The following is a 7,500-nucleotide window of genomic DNA, read 5'->3' as shown; positions in this document are numbered from 1 at the left end:
CGCTTTTCTGTACGGGGAGAAATAGAACGATGAGTTGACTTATCGGGTCTTCGTTGGAATTACCGTCGCTGGCATTGTAAACTCCAGATGACCTTGTGATTCCTTCGTCGGGCACTGGTAAAGGGTGGCGATGATTCGTTCTATAATAGAAATACCCGTCGTAGCGATTCGGCCGAGACACCCGCCACGAAACACTCTCTCGTCGTGGAATCCCCGCATCGGAGAGTAAAACGCGCGAAGGCTTACTATGAGAGAAGAAATAGTATATGCCGGTGGTTCGCGTGTGTAGGCTCTATACGAAATTGCGATTCAAGAGAGTAGGAAAAGACGCGATGAACCACGATTTCCGTGCGTCTTACGTCTCTCGACGATGGGACGATCCACGCGAAGAGTTGTTACGTGCTCGCGCGAGGTGCGATAGCGTCGATTCGCCTTTCTGTACGGGGAGAAATAGAACGATGAGCTGACTTATCGGGTCTTCGTTGGAATTACCGTCGCTGGCATTGTAAACTCCAGATGACCTTGTGATTCCTTCGTCGGGCACTGGTAAAGGGTGGCGATGATTCGTTCTATAATAGAAATACCCGTCGTAGCGTTTCGGCCTAGTCACCCGCCACGAAACACTCTCTCGTCGTGGAATCCCCGCGTCGGAGAATAAAACGCCGAAGGCTTACTTATGAAACTTACGTCTCTCGACGATGGGACGATCCACGCGAAGAGTTGTTACGTGCACGCGTATGGTGCGATTGCGTCGATTCGCTTTTCTGTACGGGGAGCAATAGAACGTTGAGTTGACTTATCGGGTCTTCGTTGGAATTACCGTCGCTGGCATTGTAAACTCCAGATGACCTTGTGATTCCTTCGTCGGGCACTGGTAAAGGGTGGCGATGATGCGTTCTATAATAGAAATACCCGTCGTAGCGTTTCTTCCGAGTCAACCCGCTCACGAAACACTCTCTCGTCGTGGAATCCCCGCGTCGGAGAGTAAAACGCGAATTCATAGTATGGAAACTTACGTCTCTCGACGATGGGACGATCCACGCGAAGAGTTGTTACGTGCACGCGTATGGTGCGATTGCGTCGATTCGCTTTTCTGTACGGGGAGTAATAGAACGTTGAGTTGACTTATCGGGTCTTCGTTGGAATTACCGTCGCTGGCATTGTAAACTCCAGATGATGTGATTCCTTCGTCGGGCACTGGTAAAGGGTGGCGATGATGCGTTCTATAATAGAAATACCCGTCGTAGCGTTTCTTCCGAGTCAACCCGCTCACGAAACTCTCTCTCGTCGTGGAATCCCCGCGTCGGAGAGTAAAACGCGAATTCATACTATGAAAACTTACGTCTCTCGACGATGGGACGATCCACGCGAAGAGTTGTTTACGTGCACGCGTATGGTGCGATTGCGTCGATTCGCTTTTCTGTACGGGGAGAAATAGAACGTTGAGTTGACTTATCGGGTCTTCGTTGGAATTACCGTCGCTGGCATTGTAAACTCCAGATGACCTTGTGATTCCTTCGTCGGGCACTGGTAAAGGGTGGCGATGATGCGTTCTATAATAGAAATACCCGTCGTAGCGTTTCTTCCGAGTCAACCCGCTCACGAAACTCTCTCTCGTCGTGGAATCCCCGCGTCGGAGAGTAAAACGCGAATTCATACTATGAAAACTTACGTCTCTCGACGATGGGACGATCCACGCGAAGAGTTGTTTACGTGTACGCGTATGGTGCGATTGCGTCGATTCGCTTTTCTGTACGGGGAGAAATAGAACGTTGAGTTGACTTATCGGGTCTTCGTTGGAATTACCGTCGCTGGCATTGTAAACTCCAGATGACCTTGTGATTCCTTCGTCGGGCACTGGTAAAGGGTGGCGATGATGCGTTCTATAATAGAAATACCCGTCGTAGCGTTTCTTCCGAGTCAACCCGCTCACGAAACTCTCTCTCTCGTCGTGGAATCCCCGCGTCGGAGAGTAAAACGCCGAAGGCTTACTATGAAACTTACGTCTCTCGACGATGGGACGATCCACGCGAAGAGTTGTTACGTGCACGCGTATGGTGCGATTGCGTCGATTCGCTTTTCTGTACGGGGAGTAATAGAACGTTGAGTTGACTTATCGGGTCTTCGTTGGAATTACCGTCGCTGGCATTGTAAACTCCAGATGACCTTGTGATTCCTTCGTCGGGCACTGGTAAAGGGTGGCGATGATGCGTTCTATAATAGAAATACCCGTCGTAGCGTTTCTTCCGAGTCAACCCGCTCACGAAACTCTCTCTCGTCGTGGAATCCCCGCGTCGGAGAGTAAAACGCGAATTCATACTATGAAAACTTACGTCTCTCGACGATGGGACGATCCACGCGAAGAGTTGTTTACGTGCACGCGTATGGTGCGATTGCGTCGATTCGCTTTTCTGTACGGGGAGAAATAGAACGTTGAGTTGACTTATCGGGTCTTCGTTGGAATTACCGTCGCTGGCATTGTAAACTCCAGATGACCTTGTGATTCCTTCGTCGGGCACTGGTAAAGGGTGGCGATGATGCGTTCTATAATAGAAATACCCGTCGTAGCGTTTCTTCCGAGTCAACCCGCTCACGAAACTCTCTCTCGTCGTGGAATCCCCGCGTCGGAGAGTAAAACGCGAATTCATACTATGAAAACTTACGTCTCTCGACGATGGGACGATCCACGCGAAGAGTTGTTTACGTGCACGCGTATGGTGCGATTGCGTCGATTCGCTTTTCTGTACGGGGAGAAATAGAACGTTGAGTTGACTTATCGGGTCTTCGTTGGAATTACCGTCGCTGGCATTGTAAACTCCAGATGACCTTGTGATTCCTTCGTCGGGCACTGGTAAAGGGTGGCGATGATGCGTTCTATAATAGAAATACCCGTCGTAGCGTTTCTTCCGAGTCAACCCGCTCACGAAACTCTCTCTCGTCGTGGAATCCCCGCGTCGGAGGGTAAAACGCGATATATAATAGTATATGCCAGTGGTTCGCGCGCGTCGTCTCTGAGATACGCGGTCGACAGAGTTCCGAAAACACGTGATGTGCCACGATTTCCGTGCGTCTTACATCTTTCGACGATGGGACGATCCACGCGAAGAGAACGTTCGTGCTTGCGTGAGGTGCAACAGCGTCGATTCGCTTTTCTGTACGGGGAGAAATAGAACGTTGAGTTGACTTATCGGGTCTTCGTTGGAATTACCGTCGCTGGCATTGTAAACTCCAGATGACCTTGTGATTCCTTCGTCGGGCACTGGTAAAGGGTGGCGATGATTCGTTCTATAATAGTAATACCCGTCGTAGCGTTTCGACCGATGTCACCCGCCACGAATGTCTCTCTCGACGTGGAAACCCCGCGCCGAAGAGTAAACGCGAAGGCTTACCATACGAAAGAAAACGGTATTATACGCCTGTGGTATGTGCGTCTCGGCTCTGTGATACGCGATCGGCAGAGTTACAAAAAAACGTTGATGGGCCACGATTTCCGTGCGTCTTACATCTTTCGACGATGGGACGATCCACGCGAAGAGTAGTTACGTGCTCGCGCGAGGTGCGATAGCGTCGATTCGCTTTTCTGTACGGGGAGAAATAGAACGATGAGTTGACTTATCGGGTCTTCGTTGGAATTACCGTCGCTGGCATTGTAAACTCCAGATGACCTTGTGATTCCTTCGTCGGGCACTGGTAAAGGGTGGCGATGATTCGTTCTATAATAGAAATACCCGTCGTAGCGATTCGGCCGAGACACCCGCCACGAAACTCTCTCTCGTCGTGGAATCCCCATGTCGGAGAGTAAAACGCGAAGGCTAACTATATAAGAAACATATAGTATTATTTATGCCTGTGGTTCTCCGTTTGTCCTACTCTCAGATACGCGACTCGGAGAGTTACGAATAATCGTGATGGACCACGATTTCTGTACGTCTTACATCTTTCGACGATGGGACGATCCACGCGAAGAGATCATTCCTGCTTGCGTGAGGTGCGATAGCGCCGATTCGCTTTTCTGTACGGGGAGAAATAGAACGATGAGTTGACTTATCGGGTCTTCGTTGGAATTACCGTCGCTGGCATTGTAAACTCCAGATGACCTTGTGATTCCTTCGTCGGGCACTGGTAAAGGGTGGCGATGATTCGTTCTATAATAGAAATACCCGTCGTAGCGATTCGGCCGTGTCACCCGCCACGAAAATCTCTCTCGTCGTGGAATCCCCGCGTCGTAGAGTAAACGCGAAGGCTTGCTATAGAAGACTATAGTTTATACGCCTGTGGTTCACCGGTTGCCTGCTCTCCGGGGTACGCGATCGCGCAGGAGTTACGGAAGAACTTGATGGGCCACGATCTCCAAGCGGCTATATCTTTCGACGATGGGACGATTCACGCGAAGAGAACGTTCGTGCATGCGTGAGGTGCGATAGCGTTGATTCGCTTGTCTGTACGGGGAGAAATAGAACGATGAGTTGACTTATCGGGTCTTCGTTGGAATTACCGTCGCTGGCATTGTAAACTCCAGATGACCTTGTGATTCCTTCGTCGGGCACTGGTAAAGGGTGGCGATGATTCGTTCTATAATAGAAATACCCGTCGTAGCGTTTCGACCGATGTCACCCGCCACGAAATTCTCTCTCGTCGTGGAATCCCCGCGTCGGAGAGTAACCGCCGAAGGCTTGCTATAGAAGACTATAGTTTATACGCCTGTGGTTCACCGGTTGCCGGCTCTCCGGGGCACGCGATCGCGCGAAGGTTACGGAGGGACGTGAAGCGCCCGAGCAATGAAACGTCCGCAGGAGGAAACGAGCAACCGCCGAACATTGTTTCGCGACGTTTCCATAATGTATTGTCGTTTCGCTCGCATCCCGCTTCTTTCCCCTAGTTTCCTCGACGCGTAGTTTCGCAGCCTTAGTGGACGAATCATTCTCGATTCGAGGAAAGATATGCAGTGGGGCGTGCAATGAGCCCGCCAGAGACCACGATCTCCAATGCGTCTTTACATCTTTCGACGATGGGATGATCCACGCGAAGAGAACGTTCGTGCTTGCGCGAGGTGCGTTAGCGTCGATTCGCTTTTCTGTACGGGGAGAAATAGAACGATGAGTTGACTTATCGGGTCTTCGTTGGAATTACCGTCGCTGGCATTGTAAACTCCAGATGACCTTGTGATTCCTTCGTCGGGCACTGGTAAAGGGTGGCGATGATTCGTTCTATAATAGAAATACCCGTCGTAGCGATTCGGCCGAGTCACCCGCCACGAAACTGTCTCTCTTTCGTCGTGGAAACCCCGCGTCGGAGAGTAAAACGCGCGAAGGCTGTGACTGTAACATATATATATACAGTATACAATGCCTGTGGTTTTTGCGCGTGTCGGCTCTTCGGTATACGCGATCGGCCAGAGTTACGGAGGGACGGTGAAGCGCACGAGAAATTGAAACGGCCGCACGATTGGAACCGAGCAACCGTCGAACATTGTTTCGCGACGTTTCCATAATGCGTTTTCGTTTCGCTCGCATACCGCTTCTTTTCCCCTAGTCTCTGAGACGCGTTTTCGAGCCGTTCTTCTACTATCGATTCTCGTAGAGAGAAGGGACCGGGTAGTCTGGAAGTGGAACCCGCATCTTGCGTGTACCGTACACGGAATTGAGAGGACCGGCCGTGAAGCTCGTTTTAAAGCCGTGCGTCTGACACCCAACTCTTGCGCGCCAATTTCGCGGCAAGAGATAATATGGGACGAATGACCGGCAAAGAGCCAGCTGTGAAGTCTGTTTTTTTAATCGAATCCGTGGACGTGTGTATGCCGTAGCGTCGCTCGTCGTGTTCGTTCATGGTCGTTCCGAGAGAAAGAACGAAAGCGGTAACGAAGGGACCGGCCGTGAAGCTCGTTTTAAAGCCGCGCGTCTGACACCCAACTCTTGCGCGCCAATTTCGCGGCAAGAGATAACATGGGACGAATGACCGGCAAAGAGCCAGCTGTGAAGTCTTTTTTCATTATTTGCTTTCAATCGATCGATCGGTACGATTCGTGCAACGTTTCGCGCGATGCGACGCGAAAACATGCGCGCAACAATAGATGCGTCTGATCGGAAGAACGCGAGGGTCGACTGCACGCGATGGATTCAGTATCGGGTAGGATACAAAATATATCCCCGTCGTTTCCACGCGTGCGAGTCTTCTGCGTCTTTCGCGGGTTTTTGAATGCACTATACGCCCGGAACGTCGAGAAATATATACATATTACTTGAACGTTTTTCGTCTCGAAAGGCTTCGGTGTCGTCTCCAAGGCGACGCCTGAATCTCCTTCGCGCGCTGGTCGGAGATTCAGGTATCAACTTTTATCTTCTCTTTGAAAGAAGAGAGATATTAGGTCGAACAAATGAGAATAAAATTATATATGTGAAATATAAAATTTATACGATTACCCTGAACGGTGGATCACTTGGCTCGTGGGTCGATGAAGAACGCAGCTAATTGCGCGTCAACGTGTGAACTGCAGGACACATGAACATCGACATTTCGAACGCACATTGCGGTCCACGGATACAATTCCTGGACCACGCCTGGCTGAGGGTCGTTTACGTACCATACACTGCTTGCGTAGCTCTGTCAAATCCCCGCCGTCGTTCACCTCTTCGGATCGAACGTTTTTTTACCGAAGGGCGCAAAGAACGTTTCTGAGTCGGGTTAAGAGAAGGATGCTACGTACGAGCGAACGATGGGTGTCTCGTCGGCGTTTGTCGCGGACACGCGAAAATTCTGTGAATTTCACGGACAGTGTACGTTCTAGTTGTTGCAAAACGATCGGAATCGTTTGTATGGACTCGCGTGAGTGTTCGCGGCGTCGTGCGTCGTTCAATTACGACCGCCCGCGGATACCGCTCCACTGCGATATGGATCTGAGCGACAACTTTTTCGGCTGTTCGTGAGATGAACGGTTTCGTGTGTTTAGAAAAATTTTTTTTCCCGCGCTCCCGACGTCACCTGAAATGATGCGTCAGAGGTGAAAGAAAATATTAAGAAGTCGAGAGAGAGAGAGACTACACACGTTTTATTCATATTTTGTATACCGTGCGTGAGACGGATGTGCACGACACGTCGTATGTCGGTATATTACCGACTGGCCCCAGGGAGATTGTTTTCTTCCTCTCTTACGAATGAGATGTACGTTTCGGAGGATCGTCGTTACCGAAACACACGGCAAAACGAGACTTCTCGCAGCAGAACCTTTATACACAATACACATCGACTCTTTTTACCCCGAGAGAGAGAGAAAAGGTGTATTTCTTTTTTTTATTTTTCGAATTCGACGCACGAACGCTTTGACGACTGGAGAAAAACACGGTGTGTGTTAAAATCGTGCGGGACGAGCATGCGTATTCGTAACGGGTCGAATAGTTCTTATTCCCCGTCGTCGCGTGTCCTCGCTGGACCACCACCGTGCGCTTCCGCCACGTTCAGTTGAATTTCGAAATATATATATATAAAAAGAATCACCATATACTC

General features: G+C 50.2%; 1 non-coding gene across 1 annotated transcript; it reads left to right on the top strand.

The window, feature by feature from the left end:
• Positions 1 to 6,416: 6,416 nt before the first annotated feature.
• Positions 6,417 to 6,571, top strand: LOC143175902 (5.8S ribosomal RNA). The gene has a single exon (XR_013000549.1). It is a non-coding gene; the product is annotated as a 5.8S ribosomal RNA (ribosomal RNA).
• The last annotated feature ends 929 nt before the right edge of the window (positions 6,572 to 7,500 follow it).

The sequence above is a fragment of the Nomia melanderi genome, unplaced genomic scaffold (genome assembly GCF_051020985.1).
Source record: "Nomia melanderi isolate GNS246 unplaced genomic scaffold, iyNomMela1 scaffold0244, whole genome shotgun sequence".
Classification (NCBI taxonomy): Eukaryota; Metazoa; Arthropoda; class Insecta; order Hymenoptera; family Halictidae; genus Nomia; species Nomia melanderi.
This window is presented reverse-complemented; position numbering and strand designations above follow the sequence as displayed.